The sequence below is a fragment of the Anser anser genome (genome assembly GCF_964211835.1).
Source record: "Anser anser genome assembly, chromosome: 2".
Lineage (NCBI taxonomy): Eukaryota > Metazoa > Chordata > Aves > Anseriformes > Anatidae > Anser > Anser anser.
Window position 1 is genome coordinate 42,135,476 of NC_139721.1, and position 21,964 is coordinate 42,157,439.

General features: G+C 37.2%; 1 protein-coding gene across 11 annotated transcripts in view; it reads left to right on the forward strand.

The window, feature by feature from the left end:
* Positions 1-2,314: 2,314 nt before the first annotated feature.
* ALKAL1 (ALK and LTK ligand 1) overlaps positions 2,315-21,964 on the forward strand; it is a 67,066-nt gene continuing 47,416 nt past the window's right edge. For 3 of the 11 annotated variants that reach the window (XM_083825262.1, XM_083825261.1, XM_083825258.1), the window contains exons 1-2: positions 2,315-3,750; positions 4,899-21,653. The gene's annotated coding sequence lies outside the window, so the exon portion shown is untranslated. Of the gene's footprint in view, positions 3,803-4,898; positions 21,654-21,964 lie in introns of all 11 variants that reach the window. The other 8 variants (XM_083825260.1, XM_083825264.1, XM_083825266.1 and 5 more) reach the window with 8 other exon arrangements.

The following is a 21,964-nucleotide window of genomic DNA, read 5'->3' on the forward strand; positions in this document are numbered from 1 at the left end:
TGTTATTGTACCAGCCACTCCCAGAAACAAGTCTGGAGCAACGGTCAAGGCAATTCTTTTGCAGGACATAAAAAAGCAATAAAAAGCAGAAAGCTTCTCTTGGAGCCTCAGAAAACAAATGAAAAGTACTGTCACTAAGCTTTCCCAAAGATGGGTGTTATTTCAAGGAAGTGAAGGTTTGAGGAAAATTTGATTGTAGTCTCCAATTATGTGAAAGATAGACATAAAAAGAATAAATACACTTGTCCTGATTTAAGTAGGACTAGGGATAATGTGTTTAAATTATAATAAGAAGTGACAATAGATTATACTGGAAGAAAAATTTCTTACAGCATTGAAGTAGTCTCCTTATGGAGGTGGTGGATTATCACCACTGTAGGCTCTTCAGAATACACTGGGCATGCATCTGTCAGAAATGACAGTGGTGTGTTTTGAAGAAGGGTGTAAAACTAGATGTTCTGTGATCACTTCCAGCTTTATATTCCCGTGAGAAGATGGAACTTGGAACTTCATGCAGAAAGAGCAACATTGATCTCCTCTAAAAGCAGACACTGCAGACTGCTTCCCATTGTGCTAATGCTGGAGAATCAACCCACATAATGCAAGACTGAGAACAACGCTATGGCCAATAATGGAAGGGTGATGAGGAAGGCAGTGCCATTTCTCTGCTGTACCTGAAGGGCATATGCTCACTCTGCTTTCATCTTTACTAATGGAAGAGCAATCATTTACTAGCTACTGCTTAACTCCAGAGGTGACACTGGCACAATTTTCTCTCACACAGTGTGATTCCTACAGGTCTTAGACTCTGAGAGCTCAGCTGTTCCTCTGGGCTCTCAGCAGTTACTGTCTTGCAGGAGCATACAGGAGCTGCACTTATATAATGTCTCTCATCCGAGGATCTCAGGATTCTACTTGAGCAATTCTACACCATTTTACAGATGAAGAAAATGGGTCACGGAGTGTCTGAGTGGCAGTTCAAGATCACACAAAACTCAGAACTCCTTGTCAACCTTAGATGAAACACAAGAGTTTGCTCAGTAGCTGAATGAAGCATGCAGTCATCCTTACCGCTGAGTGGACAGGTATTGTATTCCCAGGAGACCCTCAAAGAAAAACTTAGAAACTTCTTCAAGTCTGAGTGTTCCTCAGACTGGCTGATTAATTTTAATCCTCATAAATTCAAAGCATTGAAAAGAGTTCTCATAAACTTAGGGAGAGAGAGATACCCTGTCTGGAACAGGAGTCATGCTAGAGTGTACAGCTAAAGGGCCTTGCATTTGCTATCTTCTCTCTTACTTTCATACTAACAAACACAGGCCAACTCTAGTGAAACCTAGATTCTACTTACTAAAATCCACTGACTTTGCCTCCTTATTCCATGTTTTGTATCTCAGTCTGGTTGGTGACATGCCAGAATAGCACTAGAGCAACCCAGAAACACTGGAAATAAATACCTTAGTAGAAACATTTTTGATTTCGTGTCACCAGGAGTAAATCTGAGGAACAGCAAATCATTCACGAATATGTGATCAAGGAAGAATATGACAAAGGTGAAAAGTTGAGTATTCATCCCAGAGTGTAGTATCTAACAGAAGCAGTGATGATTTCAACCCCTTTTTAGAAAATTAAAAAAAAAAAAAAAAGTAAAAATCATCATTGAGTGAGTTATAACTACATAGCAAATATTCCAAGCTTATCTTGCAAGGCTTCTTTAAATCACACAAATATCCTTAAGGAGAGCTTTATTTGTCTTGATAATATATTTATCCTATGAGGATCTGCAGGATCAGAGAGTATAGCCTGGGAACAGGAATGTCATAAAGTCTTACGAATATTCTGTAGGTAGAAACACAGTAGAAAAGTTTGTACATAAGTAATTAGTCATGATCATCAAATAGAAGTTGCTTCACTTATTCATGGATCTGTGATACATTACAGTGGTATACACTTTCTTTAGTGATAGAGCAAAAACAGCTAAGTAAAACTTTCTTTACACATTCTTTAAAGGATAATTATAGCAGTAAATATTTCTGGTTTTAATCCCAAATTTTTAGTAAATTAGCAGTTTCTGAAACTGTATTCAGCCACAGAGGGTGGAAAATGTTGAGTTATTGGAATGGATTTTCTTTTTTTCCTATTATCTTCCTTACAATACGTGCATGGATGCTTTTAGTCTCTCTGATGACATCTTTTTATTCCTCCTTGGTCAACATGAAGGATTTTTGTACTGCTCACTTTTGTTCATGGTAGGTATTTTTTGTCCAACACACCTGTTGTGCTTCTCATCTCTGGCCAAGATGACATTGAAAATGAAAGGATGCAGGAGGAGGAGGAGGAGGAGGAAGGAAGGCAGTTATACTTGTGTATATATGTATACACATATTAACTTTATTATTAGCAAGGGATGAACAACTTAATAAATTAAATTAGTATCTTTATGGAGCTGAGTTCAGTAATGATGTGAAGTAATTGGACCCAGTGGAGTTATACAGATTTAATGAGAAGAAGAAAAGAATTTGGTCTGTTCAGACTATTGATATTCATGACAACAGGTGGAAAGCCGTCCATGGATTCTGTTCTCATTTTGATTCCCTTAATGAGTGAAACTCAACAGATGCCAGTATACTTTTGAAAGATAAGTTTGTTTTGTCTTCTGAGACAGAGATTAAAGAACTCAGAAGACATCATAGCTGTTTAAATAATTTCCATTTGACTAACTGGACATCTCTCTTGCCATTTCACTTGCAGATAAGTGTAAGCCCATTTTCAACCCTATACATATGTGTTCACTTGCTACGTCATGTCAAGGATCATGTTGGCTGGAATGTTATTGAGGTTAATCTAGACAGAAACACTGTCCAAGTTTAATTGTATTGCTTAACAAAATACTGCCATAATAGGATTCTTTCAAGACACATTTAAACTTGCAGTGGAGCTATATTAAAGTCAGAGAAAATGGATGATTTTATTTTAATAAGTTCAGAGTACAATAAATTGGTGCTGCTATAATTTTGAGAGATTAAATTTGTGTATATATGTTTCACAAAAAGGCTTCTCTCCCTTTTATAATTCATTGGTCCCTCACTGCTTTCTTCCGCACGAGGAAGGAGTAATTTACCATAACTGTGGTAGACTTCATCCAGTTAAAGATGTGCAAATTAGGGTTAATGTCACCTTAAAGCTAGAGCTACGATAAAAGCTTTTGATAACATTTAAAATAAGAGGTTTATTAAAAAGTTCCCTATGTGAATCCAAATTAAAATTAAAGTTTCAATTGACATAAATTACATTTTTCCCTTGGAAAAAAGGAACTGTGCACCCCTTCCTTTATGAGGTAGATCACACCTTTGCTTCATTACATAGAATCTATTTTTGCTATATCTGTGCCATACAGTCAGTGCAACAGGTAGCTAAATGGGTGGAAAACCTTTCCTGCTCTCTTTTTTTTTTTTTTAGTGTGTGTGTGTGTGTGTCTTTACAGGATACAGATCCATTTGAAAGAAATAAAAGTGGCAAGAGAAGTGACTCAGAGGGAAGGGTGGGTTGTGAAGATTATTTTCCCAGCATCTCTTTCCTGAAACAAAGATCATCTGACTTGATAGTCCTCTTGATTGGATGGAGACAGACTTCAAAAGGAAGTGAATCAGGGATGTTGTGTCTCAAAGAGAATACACATATTGCCTACTAGGGAACTACTTTTTCTCCCAACGTCCTATTTAGGGCATTTGGATTCTCAAGTGAATGCTGGTATGTGAGCGATGTAAACCTTTCTTTTTCACCATCAAGTTGTATATCTGAGGTCTGTATTTGTAACATTACTGTTTTGGTCATATTTTATCTCCTTGCAGCAGCTAATACTCTTAATAGCTTGGTTAACTCTAGCTATAGTCATTTAAAAATTTAGTTAGAGCTGGTGATCAATTATTTTTCTCAGCTGAGAATCTTGCCTTGGTTGTTTGTACTTTATAACATTTACCTCTTCTAAATTTTGTAGGTTAGAACTCTGTACAGTGTTTTAATATAAAGCATTTTGAGTTTGTAACCCTGATTTATATGCCTTAGAGCATGCTTATTTTTCTTAGATTTTACTGAGAGATCATATTGTATTTTAATACTTATCTGTTAATATGAAATGTTTGGGTTTTACAAATGAGATTTTTCTAACCAGCATCATAACAAGTTAGCCAGAATCCAGGAGAGTATTATATATCTGTCATGATTCAACAAATCTACGTTACTACTAAGATAACTGTTCCAGAATAGAACCTATACAAAAGTTGCAAATTATCGGTAAAATTAAAATGCATTTGCTGTTTTTTTTTAGCATGTTGAATGAGATTTTTGACATTAGCATAGCCTTCTTGCATTTGAAATGAGTAGTTTTATACCCACCCCAAAATCTTCTATAGATGTTCCTCTAGTTGTGTCAGTGACTAAAGATAAGGAATATTAATAAAGCTACTGGAGGAGCAAAACCACACAGAGTTATCAGCATCAGCATCTACTGCAACTTCTCTGTGTGGCCTGGAAATGATCCCAACTGGTGACCTGCCAAGTGGTGCTAGCCCCAGCTAAAATACATTTCTGACAGTGACTATTCAGAGCTGATTTTATTTTTTAAAGGTCTGTTATGCATGTGGCCTCACTAATTAGGAGACTGTTCCTAATCTAAATATAGATTATACTATTATTGAATTGCTATTGTGTCCTCTCTGTGGGTCTCTCACTGAATCAAGAAAGGTATTTTTTGACACCTGAGCTTAACAAATAATCTTTGTTTATTATTATTTATTATGCACAGATTGGTTCTAATGTATCACTTGCATTACCACATATGCTTGTTGTAAGTCTTAGTGTGGAATTAAACATCTAATAATGTTTTCTTGCTTTTCCAGGAATTCAAAATCAACGGGTATTTTCAGGCTCTTAATGACAGCTATTCCTTTTGTACTTACGCTTGAGGATAGCAATGAATCTGGCATTGTGACCCAAAAGTCATTAAAACCATAAAAATTCCTCTCAGGCCAATTACATGAGGAGCTTAAATGTTTCAGAGCTTCTGTAACAGATGGAAAAAGAGGTACTTTCTCACGTTTCTGAAATGCAAAATGCATGCAGACTTAAGGTAAGCAGCAATGTCTCTGGATTTATTCAGAAGTGAATGAGAGACCAATGAGTCACAAATAAACAGCAGTAAGTTTGTTAAACTAAGCTCTTGTCTGGCACTGACTGGAGACTCAAGAAATCATCAAGGCATTCTGTAGCTGCAGTCCAGGAGTGAGAAGTCTGAACTCCTGTCTAAAAAGGTCAAAGAGAAATTGTTAACACTTATCAAGGCTCATATGAAAAAAAAAAAAAGGTGTTCTGATCTGGGAAAACTTCCCGCCTTCCTGTCTTAGTGGTATTAAGTTCTGTGTCATAAATTACATTATTTATGAATGTCATGCACTGAGTCAGCTATGGAAGTGTGGGCCACAGATGACTTAAAATTTTACACTGGAATAAAATCTAGTGAAATACATGCCAAAAAATACATGATCTATTCCTCTGGAGTCTGGGATGATTCTTCAGACTCAAAGCAGAAAACAAATCTAATGCCAAATTAAACATAGATTTATATATGAAAAGAAACAAGGCAATATATAAATGTTCATTTTTAAAAGCTTTCCAGCTGATTAGTTTTGTAAGATGAATCAGCAAGGCAGTGAAAAGTTTTCTTTGTCTCTTTGGTTTCACATTCTACCCTTTTTTTCCCACCCTTTTCTCCTTTTGACTAATATTGAAATGGGAATAATGTTGGATGGGATGTAATTGATATCAATGACTAAACAGGTACAACAGAGGAATGAGGTGTTACAAGGGACACTGGCTGCAAGTTCTCTGTTTTGGGTTCATGCTTTGGTTAATTCAGCTGTGCACCTCATGTTGGAGGCAACTTAAGGAGAAAGACAAAAAATTATCTGCCATTTTCTGTTTGTCTTATGTGTTTTATTTTTGCCATAGTGATTATTAGTTCCGCTGAGCATACCCAGGCTAGACTAGCTTACATGGGAAATAATATTAAAAAAAAAAAAAAAGTATATCTAGGATCTAAGTGGATTGTGTAAGTAAATGTTGCACCCACACCAAAGTAATATTTTAAGCTGATTTTCATGTAATCAATTAATTTATAGTCAGAATAATAAAACTACAACAGTGGTTGCTCCATTATTTATATCTGTTACAAATACTCTATATTCACTTGCTTACTTAATGTTAGCTTTCAGATGCAATAATTTGCAAATTGTTTTTCAAATACAGAAGATTGCCATTTGTCTATTCCTTCATATTCCAAAGCATTCCTCTTTATTTGTCTAACTGTAACATATGCTAAGTTATTGTGCAGTGACTTTTACGTACCTGCTTGTACTTAAATGCTTCTTACTGTTAAGATTAAGATTTACTTCTTGAAATCTAGAATTTTTAGCTCCACTGGAAAGCAGTCAGAATTGAGCCAAGAGCTTTTATTTTCCTGGAAGATAGTTATGACAGATGTAAGCTCATTGTTTCATCTATAAATAATTACAGATTTGTTTAAACATTATGAACATGAGAACAGGAGTTCTGTTTCTCCCCACCATCTCCTTTTCCAGTATTTACTGAACATTCCCTGACATCTTTAATCAAATATTGTGCTTACAAGATATCGTGTTATATACAGATTGATAAACAAAGAAAATCACCTTATTAAAGCCTCACCTCATGTAGCATATGGGCATTCCTGTGGTAGCTCTCTTTCCTCCACCATGATGGTATTGTATTACCAGACAAAAAAGATGTTGTCGTCCTGTATTTTACCCTCTGCTGAAGCCACCTCCTTGCACTGTATGGAGGTCACCTTTCTTTTTGAGTTATAGGCAGACATCAAGGACCAGTAAGAACATCTGGACTATCAGATTATGTCTGTTTCTTCTTAAAAACAGACTTAGGGAGGTCTCCTTTGAAGTTTTTCAGCTCTGTATCACAGTTTCTACCTCCACACAGAAATCATTTCATGACTGGGGATATAGTAAGGAAAAGGTTAAAATGGGGTTTGTCTCAGTTTCTCTGAGCTGGGGAGATCCTATGAATAACTTTTAGTGTATTTTATGATGTGTCAAAAAATGTGAGAATTTGTCAGAAGGCAGTAAATTTAATGTAATGCACTTCACTATATTCACTATTGAAATGAGAACAGTAGTCAGTTGAAGTCCACTGCATGTTTCCTAGCACCTCTAAAGCTAAAACTTTTGATGACCTAGGACAACATCACTTTTGAACAGACACAACCTAGCTGGGTTAAGACCAAAATAAAATGACTTGTACACACATGTTCCCATCTTTGCTTCCTATCCTTGACTAAGGGAACTACCTCTAGTCAAACTGCTTTCAGTCAGTGATTTCCCGTAGCAAAAAAAAACCCTCTTCAGTCAACAAGTTCTGAGTACTAGGTAGAGTTGAGTATCCCTTACTCTCTGTCCCACTTGCCCCTCTACAGGGCCACAAACTACTAGTCACACACTGTTGGCTTTACAGAAGATATTATTTTCTTTGCTTAAATATACATATATATATATATTTTTTCCATAATTAATGATCAGAAAACCGTGTATACCTAAAACTTCATGAAGCTTAGATTTAAACTGAGGATAGCCTTAGTGCTGTCATCACTGGGAGCTCCATAGAGACAGATGCAGAGAACATGACTTGCCCCAGTCAGTGCTGCAGCAGTTTTTCTACATCCTCTCTTTTAGTGGAAACATTTCAGGGAATTCTGGCTCATCATCTTTGCGTGCTCTCAGACAGCTATGTGAAACAAACAAGTAAAACAACCCATAGGTACCCAAACATGCCTGTGTGGTGGCTTGAGGTTTGCTAGTCTCTGCAGAAGAGATTTCTCTTCCCTCCCACCCAGTCCACCCACTTCAATACAAGAATGAGACAGATCCTAAATTGTGCTTTCCCTTGCAAAGAGGAAGTCACTTAAATGGTCTTTCTAGAAGGTCATTTGTGACCCTCCTCAATTAGTCTGAAGGGAGAAAATAATCTTGGGAACAGACTCCCTCCCCTTGGATATTTATGTTCTGCTAGCTGGTGGATTTGCCCATTTTTTCATGGCTTATTGCCTGTTCCATAACCTTCTTAACTGAAGCACTCACTAGTGATTCTAATGTAGTGACTATCCTGCTAAAACTACTGCCACCACCATTTATGGCACTTTTGATAGTTCTTGGGGGAACTCTCAGGAGACAGGCTAGAAATTAAAAGTTAGAATTTTTAGATATCTTCAAAGGAAAGCATTTAATTAGCTCACATCATTTCTAGGTACCATTATTATACCAATCTCTATGATTTCCCTTTTAACTGTACATTCAGTTCTAAATCCAGACTCCTCGTTAGCAGCCCTCTTATCTGATTAAACATGCGTCTTCATCTTAACTGTCCCTGCAATCTTGTCCCCATCCTTTTTCTCTGCAGTTGTTGGCCATATTCCTAGCTTTGTCCATGGTCTCTGTTTGTCTGCAGTATACTCTGTGTTTTGTATTCAGGCTACATCAAAATCTTGCTGTTCCTCCTCTGGTAATGTGTTCAGAATCCCTCTTGGTATTTCTGTTCCAGAGTTTTCAAACCCTCTTAATGGCTTCCTTCTCTCCTTTGAAATGATGGACTGGGCTAGGCAATAAACACTTCAAAGATTTAGATTAAGGTGTCAAAGCAGAGTGTGGAGTGGAGGTAGGATCAAGGTGCATATAAGCAAGAGGCAGAGATTAAACAATCATAGAACTGCCTCAGCTAGAACAGAAAGCTGGTAAAACAGTGCTAAAGAGAGCACGAGATACAGTGTTGGTGGTGGTGCCATATGGAATGAATGCAGTTTTTACGGCAAAGTGTGTAGCAGTTATCCTCTGAGGTTTAAGTACCACACTTGCAATCTCCTTCTGCTGTGACATGGTGAAGGTCCACAACAGCATGTTATTAACGGGGCTACAGCTTTCACAGACTGAATTTAAATCTTATTTTAGATTATCAGAGTTGCTGGATAGTCAGCATGTCTTTCAGTGTATTTATATGACATTGACGACATGGCTTTTCAAAGTAAATGAAAGATCTCCAGCCACCATTATATTACATGTCTAAGGTAACTACCAACAGATTAAGCATGTTTTATGTGTATTTCCCCTTTTTCTTTTTAGGACAAACTGAAGTTAGTTTTTCTTGAATGGAAACCTTGTATTTAGGTACACCACTTTCATGTTTCAAGTTAAGGATGGAGGCAAGAAAGTTCAAAAAGGTGTTTGCTACCAGGTGTAGTCTACAAAACATTACATATTCTTTTTTTAATCATTATTTTTAGAGGAATAATATAAACTTTTCATTGGTAAAAATATCAGTGCGAACAAAGGGAGTTAGATGTGTTTTATAAGCGTTGACCCAAACCATCAGTGTAAAGATAGACTGATTTTTCTGTGAATATACTGTATATATAAAGAAAAAAAATGAGATATTTCGGTTTTGCAAACTTGTTTACAATTGTTTCATATTGCACTATGCTAAACAGCATCAGCCAATTAACCTTGAAGATTTTTAGGTACCTGTTGTAGTGAAATAATTTTAGGCTGCAGTAGGAGAATTTTAGAAACTTTGGGGATAATAATGATATATTCTCTCAAATCATCATTCATTATATGGCACATAAGAAAACACCAAAGGTCCATCTAACTCATATTGTTTCCAACTGCTGCTAAAAGCAGATGACCAAGGGAAGAATATGAGACCAAGGAAGCTAGTAGGAAACTTCCCCTTAGTACTCTCCCAGTTTCTTGCCATTTTGTGCTGAGGAATTTAAGATAAATTTGTTTGTGTAATTAGAGACATTTGATGGATGAATTTTCTGTTCAGTCTTCCCTCATCTTAACTCATATTAGTTTTCACCTTCTACAGGATTCAGTGGCAAGGAGTTGCATAGCTCAAATATCTGATGAATCATGTATTATCATACATCTCCTGTACAATCATTGTTTTTATTTGGTTTGATCTGGTTCCTACTAGAAACATTTGAGTCTCCCCAGTTTCTTGTAGCAGAAGACAAACTGAACAATCCAAACCCTCTGTGACACTCATGAATTTGTTGACCTCTGGCATGGTGTCTCATAATCTTTTCTTTTCCAAATTAAAGAGTTCTTCTTTGGTCCTCAGGGTAGGATCCACTCCATACCTTTGACCAGCCTGGTTGTCCACCTCTGTTTTTTCAGTTTTATTTTGTCCTTTCTGAGATGGGAGAACTGGAATACATACACAGTGCAGGCAGGCTGAAGATTTGTAGGTGGCAGAATGGTGCTTTATCCTCTATATCTTTCTTCTCTATTCCATTCCTAGCAAGTATTAACACTTGGCTAGTGGTTTTTTGACTGCTTTTATGCAGTTTTATGCATGAAACTGCCATATCATGAAACTATTATTCACAGCCCCAACATCTTACTCCTACTGCTAATGATCAGATCAAAGCTTAATTTGATAGGTAAAGTTAGAATTATTTTCCCCATGTGAATCAGGATCCATTTATTCACACTGAACTTCATCTGTCATTTTGTAGTCCAGTCATGTAGTCCTTCTGCAGTTCTTCACAGTTAGTCCTTATTTTTTCCATCTTAGATAATTTGGTATCAATTTGCTCCAATTTCCAGCTCACTTATAGCAGGAATAATATTGCTTCTCTTTCCAAGAAGAAAAGTGAATGTGATGGTAATGGGTGTGGTAGTGATATTTCACTGCAAGTGGGTGTCTCTTGTGATGTCATCTTCACAGTGGGGGGAAAAAAAAAAAAGAAAGAAAAAGACAAATTATCTTTTCCTTAAGGCGGTGATGTGGGACTTAATGATCTTCGATCAGTTTCTGCTGCTGCTACAGGCATAAGTGAACAAGACATTTAATCTGTTCGTACCTCAGTGTCTCATCTGTAAAACACTTCCGCCTTTGTTTTGGCTGTCTTGTCTATTTATGCAGAGAATCCCTTCAGGCAGGGTTTTGTTACCTATAACAGTGCCTAGTACTAAAGAGCTCCTGTCTCGCATGGGGATTTCTCAATGCTACTAAGAAAAATAATAATCCTTACTGGAATACAGTTTTCTTGTATATGAATTCATACACTAAATTAGGTAAGATGGAAACATTCAAACCTTTCAACAAACATAAACCACGCGTGTTTTGCTTTCCGTAACATCTTTGGCTTCCAGATGAGCACAGAGTGGAAGCACCAAATTAGCATGAGCAGGTGTTTTTATGATATTTCTGATATGAATGAAAAACCTGCTCTCTCAACTGACTTATTACTGAGGCATTTAGAGAAAATTACTGTCTAAGTGTTTGTAATAATTCAGAAGAAGCTTGGTAGATGAGGAATGCCTGTTTATCCTTACAGTGATCTCTCTTAAAAACCCAAGATATTTCCAATCTAAGATACTGTAACCAAAATGAATAAATTTTTGTTCTCACATATTCATCCATGTTAATTAGTGTGTTGCAGCTGAGATCTGGATAACATGATCATTCTAATAGTGGAGACTTTTGCTTCTAGGGAAAATGTCCTGGTTACAAATTTGTTAAGCAATGGAAATGATCAGAAATTTGGTTAGTACTTGCAGAGGTATAGGGAGAGAGCCCTTTTGTCATTCTGTGAGGCTTTGACATGGATCTACAGAAATCACTAGTTCCTCTAGGCAGTTAGGAACTTAGCTTGAGGTTAGAAAGAGGTTATTTCTTCCTTATTAGTTTCATATCCATAACACTTATCCTGTCATTAGGAAAACCTACATGCAATACAAATGGTGGTAGGAAAGAGAAGAAGGAGGATGGAAGGAAAAAATAACTTATTGGCTTGGGAAGTCTTTAGGGAAGGTAAGGATTGGGCTCTGCCTCTGTTAATGTGAATTTTCAGCTATACAGATATGAACAGCTGGAAAATTTCAAAACACTTTATAGCCTGGAGTTAGGCCATTCTCTTCAGAGCTGTGGTCTGAAAGGTTCTTAGGTAGAAAATGGAATTAGCTTTGTTTTTCTTCACTTCGGGTATGTTTATAATCACTGTGCTAATGAATAAAAATATGCTGCTAGTGTTACTTCTCCTTTGGGGTGTATGAGTATAAATACTGTTCTGAGAATCAGCTCAGCAAGGGAAGTATTTATCTGTGAATCTTTGTGGAGCTTTAATATAGTGTTGATCACTAGATGACCATCAAATATTCAGAAGACTCTATGAAACCAGAATTGCTTTCAGACTACAGATGTAAGTATGATTAGGTGACAGATAAGGGTGATATTTTGAGGATCTACAGTTTGGGCTTAGATGTTTAAAGCAGGAGTTAAATGCCTAAGCCGTTTAATAGATCTACAGTGATTAGCCAAGTCAAAGGCTTCAGAAGACTTGAGAAATGGTTGGGAAGGGTCAATTTTCCTTTAAGACAGTGGAAAGTAAATATCTGAGAGTGGCCATGTAAGACAAGGAAAGTAGATAATTCCTTTATCAAAGCTATGAGAGGGTTAGCTATGGACAGAAATATGATGAAGACACAGCTAGAGATAAGGGTGGAACTGAAGTCATCTTGTGTCTTAGCAAGCTATGGAAATGCTGGAAGAGAAAAAAATGTGTTAAATATTACACCAGCTGTAACTGTGGGCCTTTCCAGGAGTTGGCTGATCTCTCTGAGGAGTGACCACAAACGCTTACATGTTCTTAGTCACTGGAGAAAACACATACATACTGCTGAGAACTATGGAATGCTCAAGCACAGTAAGAAGCATCTGGATCAGAAAGAGACCAAAACAGACTAAGTAAAGATACACTTTGCTCTTCTGTTGCTTTCATGCTAATAGCGTAGCAGTCCAAGAGGATTTCTGTTTTGTTCACAGCAAGTGAGAGATTTTGAACTTAGACAACAGCTGAGGGGATTGTTTGTATCACCAGAAACACAAAACCAATTATTCAGAAAATTTCTCATTCTTGTCCCCAAAATTTATTGTCCATCTGCTCTGCTTTTGAGTCTACCTTTCCAAAGAGAGAGGTGACTGCCTGCTGAGTTACCCTTGCTAGCTGCCCATTAAGCATGAGAAACACAGTGGAAAGCAGTGATGGAAGGCTGCAGAGAAGAGATGCCTACAAACCATGTGATATTTGCTATCAAAGGATGTACACTCATCCATGTGCCTCCTCAGGAAGGATGAATAACTCAATGGTAATACTTCAGTCCAGTAGGTTGATATGAGGATATGGAATTGGTTTCAAAGTAAGCATCAAAAGAGGTTTCCTTAATCCAAGGACTACACTATTCTTGAACGTATGAAAGTATGGTAATGTTCTGGTTAAAAGCACAATACTAACAGCAATAACTCCTTCATTTACAGGCAGATCTACTTGAATACTCACCCATTTCCTGACACCTGACTTTTGTTCCACATTTTTCACTCCTGCAGGAAACTGAGTGATCACTGCCATCTATTGGTAACAAATAAGCTAACAATAGTGTCCTACTACGATAATGCACTATAAATTACATAATTTACCTGAAATTTAACACACTACATAGTTAAAGATGATGATATATCTTCTCAGCCTACCATGTCTAATGATGATTTTTTAGAAAAAATTAGACTACTACAGCACATGAAATGTGCACTGTTTATCCTAATTTTCTTTGTGTTATTTGGCTGATTTTGTCTGTTACAACACAGCTCACAATTTATATGGTAACTATTAGACTGTGCTCATGTTTTCAGAAGAAAACACTTAGCTGGGAGAGCTCCAGGGAATTAGCATCATTATTTTGACTGTTCAGAAAATCTGCATATGCATAAATAAAAAAATCAGTCAAAACTAATTTGAAACAAGCCTTCAAAGGCTCAATGTCACTAACTTTATTAGAAATTGTAGCTATTTATGCTAGAAAGGTGATAAGGCATAAATGTACTATAAGTAATGCTATAACTGCAACTGTGTTATAACACAAAAGTAAAGTTTCTTAATTTCTACTGCTTTATACTTCAATTATATATTTTGGATGCTGATAAGCAGCTAAACAACACCACAAACACTCACTCACTCCTCTTCCTCAAAGGAAGAGATGGGAAGAAAATATGATGGAAGGGTCTCAAGGGTTGAGGTAAGGACAGAGAGATCACTCAACAATTATTGTCATGAGAAAAAGAGACTGTTTCTGGTGGTTGAGAAAATATATGTCATAATACCATATGGAAAACTATTAGGGAATATTTGTTATTATTTTTATAGAAGAAAATCTCTAATAAAAATAAATCTCTATTTTAAAAATAAATGGCTATTTCAATGTAGTTGGGGCATCTTTGCCTCTTTTTAAACACAGGCTATTTTAGCCAGTGATGCTCTCTGGCTATGGAAAGAGAGATGGTGCAGTACCAAGATGTTTGGTACAATGAAATGAGCTGCTTGTTCCTACCATCACCAAAAAGACCAGAGGAGAAATCTGGCCAGGTGGAAGTGCACTAGGCTCTTACCTCGGAACAAGGTACCATGGCAGCTCAGGGAAGGGACTGTCCCCACAAAGGCAGCAGGGCTGCTGGGTACTTGGAACTATGGGCTGAACAGGGCTTGTGTGCCCACAGTTGCACTTTTTGCAGTGCATTTGTGCAAAACAAACATGACAGGTGATGTCATGCTCTCAGTTTATTAGAGCAAGAAATGTTGGCATTGCCTTGCAATGGGCCTTTAATGTCCCCAGGGACTGCCACACTGCTTGGCGTAAACCAAGGGTTTCATTCTGCGCTCTGGAAGTACAAGACAAGCAAAGCTGTCTGACAAGCTTTATGAATGTTTGAGTTTTATAAGAGAATATTTTAACAAAGTTTTAATCCTTTTATCTCAAAAGGATTGTTGCTTAAACTGCTGTTAACAAAATCAAGAGTGGGAGGCAACAGAGACCTGCCAGTATTAAGAAGATCAAAGCATGCAGACATTGAAAGCTATATTTATGTTACAGGTTTACTGAATTAAATTATTTAGATACTTAGAAGAGAAGAAACATTTCACTATCAAAACAAGAAGAAATACTATATTGTTAACTTTAGTTTAGACCTCTTTTCTTTTTGGGGGCGGGGGGTGGGTGGGAGAGTATCTTTCATTTGGCATTATATAATAAATAAGATTCTGAAAATTATTCCTTTACAAGAAAACAAAATATTACATTTTCCTCTACTGGTTTATATTAGATACTATTATAACAATGCGTTTTTCACATTCATTATTTACTTTCATCAATAAAAACAATCAGATGATCTGTACTTTCATAGGCCCTCCCCTTGCATCAGACATTTGACAGGTGTATATTCTCATAGCATAAAAGCAGACAGGTATATTTAACTATTGATTTAGGACTTTCCATGGGCATACAGGTGAGTTGTTGTGTGGACTTAGGCAGAGGGAACCGGCTCTGAAGTCCCGTGGAGAGTAGATGTTGATGCAATCAGAAACAGCAGGACAGCCAGGCGAGTCACTTCTGGTGACCCAGAGAAGGAGGGATCATCACTTCTCAGGAAGAAAAGGAGAGACAAGGTTGATAGCTAGCATTAGCCTGGAGATGATCTCTAGCAACTTTTGTAGGAAACTTCTTTTAGAGGAGTGAAAACTTATCTGGGACCTGCATAAGAGCACTCAGCAGCAGAGCTGTACCTTGTACATATGCTGCGGTGAAAAGTGCTAGTGAGAGAAATTAGGAGGAGGATCTATAGGAAGGAGTGGTTTCCACATCCAAGCCATGAGATTTCCTGCTTCTTTTATACTTCACTTCTTTCTTAATTTCCCCTTGTCATACATACAAGGGGAAAAAAGGAGATATAAAGATTGTTAACTGTGGCTTTGTATTTTTTGTCCTTCTGGTCAGTCACCAGTAGTCACACTTTCACGACAGTAGTGTGTCTCTGCCTCAGTCATCCCTCTCTTCCCTACTCCATATATTGGCCAGACAAAACTGGGAAGGTTGGTCCTGTCAGCCAAGACTGCAACCCCTGAAATGCTCTTTCAGCTTTTGATCAGATGAAAGCAATGTCCTCAGCAGATTCATGTGGCTCTATTGGCCACCTCCCTGAGGAGCTGTCAGGACAGAGAGACTGTTCACCGCTCTGAAGCAGTGATGCCAGAGGAGTCCATTCTAGTGACAGAACAGAGTGGTTCCTGCCTTTGCTATTGTTTTCTTTAATCTTTCCCGTAATTTGCTCTTTGGCTTCAAGAACCAGCATTAGAAGGTTCTCAAAAAGTGCTTGAGATCCTCTCCTCTCAGCTTTTTTTTTTTTTTCCCCTGAAGATTGCCAAACTGAGGAAGTATTTTGTTATAAAGAATGAGGCAGGAGAAAGGTAAGAAAAAATATTGCTGATACAGAAGCTCTATTTCAGCTACAAATATATTTATAAGTATAAATGTACTTATTATATTTATGAGGTAAGTATTTATAAGTGTAAATACATTTATAAGTAAATATCTTTATATTTACAAATATAAAGATATGATTTATAAGTAAAAATATATTAATTATGCTTATTTTTCTCACCATACTATTTTTACCATGCTTAATAAAGCCTTAAAAATTATTTAGTGATGATCGTTTGACACAGGACTAAAAAAAATACACTGTCTCAGTTCAACCCTATCCCATGTTATCCCATATTTAATTGTAATAATGTGCACTGACAACGTCATGGCATTTACTTTAATCAGCTAGCTTCCCTAATTTTGACCTATATTTGCCTACTTGTAATCTTCATGGCAGAGGACAGCAACAATTTATTACAGCCAGCTAGAAGGATTTCCTTTCTCACAAGAAATAACATTTTAAATAGGTATACATATATATAAACATACACAGGTATGTATACATGTATTTTTTTCATGTATATTATAAATATGTATATATATTTGTTCCTGGATCAGGATGAAAAGCCAGAAACTCAACTCTTTCCACGGGAATGAGATTCCTCTAATGTCTCTCTTGCTTTCCCATCTGCCAAAATCTTTTTCTTCCCACCTCTCTGATCGCTCTCCTGGATGCTCTTTGTCCCAGCTGCTGAGCTGGCTTATTAGCTTCCTGAAGACCCAGCTGCTCTGACAGGGAAGTCAAGGGTCCCAGAGAGCTGGCAACCTGCCCACCCTGCTGCCAGCCAACTGGCTAGTGCTTTGTCAAGGCAGACTGCCTGGAAACCTGTATTATTTCTGCTGAATTTTTTGATGGACTCCTGTAGGATCCATATGTCCTGTTTAATCAGTGTTCTCTGATGGAGCAGTTTTCCTTCAGAGACAACTAATGAGCTTCAATGTTTCTGTGTTGTGTAGAAGAATGAAGAGTTGTTCCCAAATATGTTGTTTAGGTAGCACTGCACTAATGCTTATTCACTTTCAAGATGTAGAGCTGTATCAGAACAGTATTCAAGTACAGCTCAAGAAAAAAGGAAAGAGAACCATGGAGGTGTGGGAAGCTGATGACAGTGAAAGGCACACAGGTATTATAAAACAAACAAAACAAAACACCAAAAAACAGAGGAAGTAAGTCATTTGAGAATGATTCAAAGGATCTGAGAGAAATGGGGACAATCTGGGGGGAAATTCTTCCTGAAGAGACAATGTCTTTAGGTTTTAGACATTAGAAAGCGATGAATGTCTCATGCTTTAGCAATGCTCAGAGTCGCTTTATAAAAGCTCGAGGATTGTTTCATAAGTAGATAATAGCTAAAGAACATCATCTGTGGTTACGCAACAGCAACGTCAAGTTCATGGTCTTTTATTTACCTCAGTAGCATGCCAAATGCCAATCTAATGCCCTATGCCAGAGAAAATATTTTACTTTGGAATGTTTTCAGCTAGTAAATAGCATGAAATCAAACTAACATACCAAACAAAATCTATTTAAGACAATTAATGTGTGAGAAGTGTATGAAATGTATCTGACATTCTGTATGTGTTGCAGGTATATATTTAGTGACATTTTGACTTATAGATTTCTTATGGCTATTATGGTTTTGTCCATAAATTACTACTTTTTAAAAGTAGTATTTCTCTTGTAAATGCCTCTCTTCCAATTTATAAAATTTAGTTTTCTTTTTCTTCTCTTTCCTGTGCTCAACTCCAGTGTATCTCTTCCTGTGGAAATACTCGTTCGTTTTCCAAGAAAATAAGCTGAATATAATATTTAGACCAATACACATATCCCTCAGCTTCTATCCCTCTATACATCAAACATTTTTACTTGTTCTAATTTCCTTCCTACCCCAGCTCACTATCCTTTTCTTCTTCTCTAGCTAGCCTATTCTAATGCTTTCATTTATTCTGCATTTGCTTGAGTTTCTTCACATTGTAGAAAAGGTGTGGAGTACAATTGCCTTCCTTCTACTTATTCAAGATTTTGTCTTTCAATTTTTTTTCCTTCCCTTCCAATTTTATTGTAACAAAAACCTTCCTTTTAAAATTCAAATTTTTGATTCCTTCTTAATCACCTCCTCCTACTCTGCATTGACTCAGACTTTCTTCTCCTCCTCTCTTAACCCTTCATTGCCTTGCGTCTTTCCTCCTCACTTTGTTACTGCTTCTGTACTCAATCAACAATTTTTCTACCTCCTCCATGAATCTTGTTATCTTTCCTACTTAAATTTTCTTCTTGACTCATTTAGTGTTATTATTGTTAAGAATAGTAGAAAAGAAGCTTTCCACAGGGAGCAAAAGACAAGGTCTCTGCCAATAAACTAGTCAATATAAAAAGACATTATAGAGACAAAGGTGAGGTGAATAAGACTAAAAAAGGAAACAGCACCTAATGGGACAATGAAGTCCTTGTTGTGTAGTTCCCCACCATTTGGTTGTTTAAGTAATCTTCTACTAGGGAAAATTGAGCTAGGGATTAAAGTAGCTGCAAAGTACATTTTAGATAGGTAGCTGCTTAGGACAACTGAGTGGGAGTGCTTCAACTGTGTCACTGGAGTCATTTGTCAAAGATATCTGTATTCTTTCTTTTCCAGCATTGTCTGCAGTATTTATGCTTCTGCCATACAGAGATGACACTGTGTCACACTGAACAAAAAGGGGGCTATGGGTTGTAGATTTTTTTTTAATCTGAATTACTCTCCAAATATTTAGTAGGGCTTACATCCAAATAAGTTAAACCTGCTCAAATGAGATTTAGTAAAGGTCCATATGTTGCAGGCAAGCAGTGTGAGAGGCTATCCTTACTCTTAGTCTTCCTCCTCAAACAGCTAAGGGTCTTTGTCTGGGCCAAGATCTGCTTATCTTAGATCCGCTAGCTTTAGTAACAGATTTTTCACAACATTTTATAGACCCTCTACAGCATCATGCCTGGCAGCTGAAATCTGTTTTATATTCTTTTATTTAGAAGAGAAGGGAAGAGGAGGCTTAGGAAATACAGGCTTTGTCTAGCTTTTCTTGGTGCTGCCTAGCAGGTGAGATTCACAGCTGCTGCGGAAGGCTTGTGCAGTTTGCTCAGCAACATGTTTAAATTCCTGAAATGATAATGAAAAGAGAATTGTGGAGGAAGGAAAACAGATGAGGCAGGAGAGATGGAACAGTAATGAATGCAGTACTGGGTCCACTTCCTGCTGAGTCAATTCTCTGTTTACCTCCTCAGATGGAAGTCAGAAGAGCAGAGCATTCCTTGTAAAGGTTTTTAGTTCCTTTCAATGTCCAGCGTCTTTACTTGGATAAGAAATTTGAAGAGAAAAGCAAAAGCAAGGGCAGCCAAGATTGCTATAGCTGGTATAAAAGAGTAATCTTATGCCGATGGCCAGTGGACTCAAATGCTGTTGGGATATCTGTGAACACTGTAAGTCAGCATTGCTTCTGGAAGACAGAGTCTGATACCAGCTCCTTACTGATATCTTCACACTATCTGCTTCTCTTTTTCTACAAGAGAAGCTATGTGGTATGTACTGGGGTGCATGGGGAAATGAGCCATTGGGAAGTAACTTTAGCTTGAATCAGTATCCTGACCCTATTCAGCAAGCAAACACCTGAACACCTCTGCCAGCAAAACAGAGGTGCCAGCTTAGGGGCAGACATTTGGTGGCCAGAGGCATGAAGAGTATGGCATTGATCTTTTTGGCAGCCATGCCAAATTATCTTGGTTTAAATCATGCATGAAGCTGCAGACAAACAATGTAATTGGGTGAAAATTCATTGCCCCCGGAAAACAAGCCAAAGAAAGAAAGATTTTAACAAAGTATAATTAATGTTCATGTTACTTTTCAGTTATGAAAAGCAGAGTAATATTAAAAGGCAAAACTGAGCAATGGGTAAATCACTGTAAGTGGACTTTGTACGCTGTCCTTTCTGTCCTTCAGTTCAGGCACAAAATTGCCAAGGCCGTTTTGGTGTAAAGCTTCTCCAAATAGGCTCTCCGTGGCATTTATCAACCAAAAAGAAGTCATCAACCAAAACCAATAAACACCTGTTCACCAGTGCCTGAGAATGTCCCCAGGGGCAAGCCCCCCCATCCCTGTGCCTTTGATTCATCATCTGGGAATCAGATCCCCTGGCTGCTTGCCAGCACCAGCATTTTGCTGTCTGTCAGAGCAAGGTCAGCCACTTCCCCGGGTCTGGAAGGGGCTGTGTGCTGTAGGCAAGGCTACTTCCAAGCAGTGAGCTGAGTGAGCGCCTTTAGGGCTGTTTTAACAACCTCTAATGCAGCCTCGTGGTGTGCCTCATGTTAATCCTGTCATTGGCTGGCAATGGTTGATATATATATATTATTATTTTTTAATTATTTATTTTATTTTTTCTGTACCAGTAGAGTTCCTTTTTCATTACAGGATCCCCAGTTTTAACAGAGAGATGATGCTAATGTAAAATGGGTTACATGATCTGAAGAGCCTCTTCAGTGGTGCCCAAAAATGGATGCAGTGGAAGTAATGAGATAAGCATTGCTTAGCTCCCATAGGGTCATACTGCAAGGATTTGTGGCAAAAGATGTAATAATTCAGAATCAGGAATGTACAACTTCAGCACAATTTTCAGTTTTAATATTGGTTTCAACTGAACTGAAAATAAATCTCCAACAACAATACAGCATGTAATTAACACAGCTTGATTTTCTGTCAGTCAATCTTTATTCCTTAAAAATGCCCAAGTCAATTTGAAAAACAAACAAACAAACAAACAAAACCATAGAGAATAAAAGAAGAAAACACTACCAACAATAAAACAAATTAACAAGATTAAAACATAAACAATGTAAAAAAGTATTACTTAACCTGTTTATTAAATTGTCATAATTTGGATACCAAGACACTAATGTTTAGCAGAAATTATGTGTGTGTTTAGTATGGTTTCTTCCTTTCCTAGATAACAAAAAATTTCAGTGTGGCTTTCTGTTTGTTAAAAACACAAAGAATGTCTAAAAAACTTCATGAGTGACATGTTTGATATTTCAGCTGTAGCATTATATGCCATTTTAAATGAAAAGTAAAAAGAACAATGTGGGGGAAGGATGGCAGAAAAGAAGAAGACGGGACCAACCAATGTATACCAAACAGAAACTGAGGCAGCTGAAGTAAACCGAATATTTTAAATTTAGGACTACCATGGCAGAGAGAGAAGAAAAGAGGACAGACAGAGGTATGACTGCAAAGACTTATGAATATCTACTTCTTTTTTGGGCTACAATATTGGAGCTGGGTTCCTCAAAAATTCCATCTTGCAACACAAGAGAAGGGAAAGCAAAGTGAAATGCATTTTGCATAGTGTGCAATTTACTTGTGCCACTCAAAATCATCAAAGGCCTCAGTTAAGACGAAGGATATGGCAAGATCTTCAAATAGATTTCAAATCCAATGTTAACAATTTAAACAGAGCATTTCTTTGGTTTAAGACCTAAAAACATTGATATGATTTACTGTAAAGTGATTTTCTCTGTCATTGGCTATAGG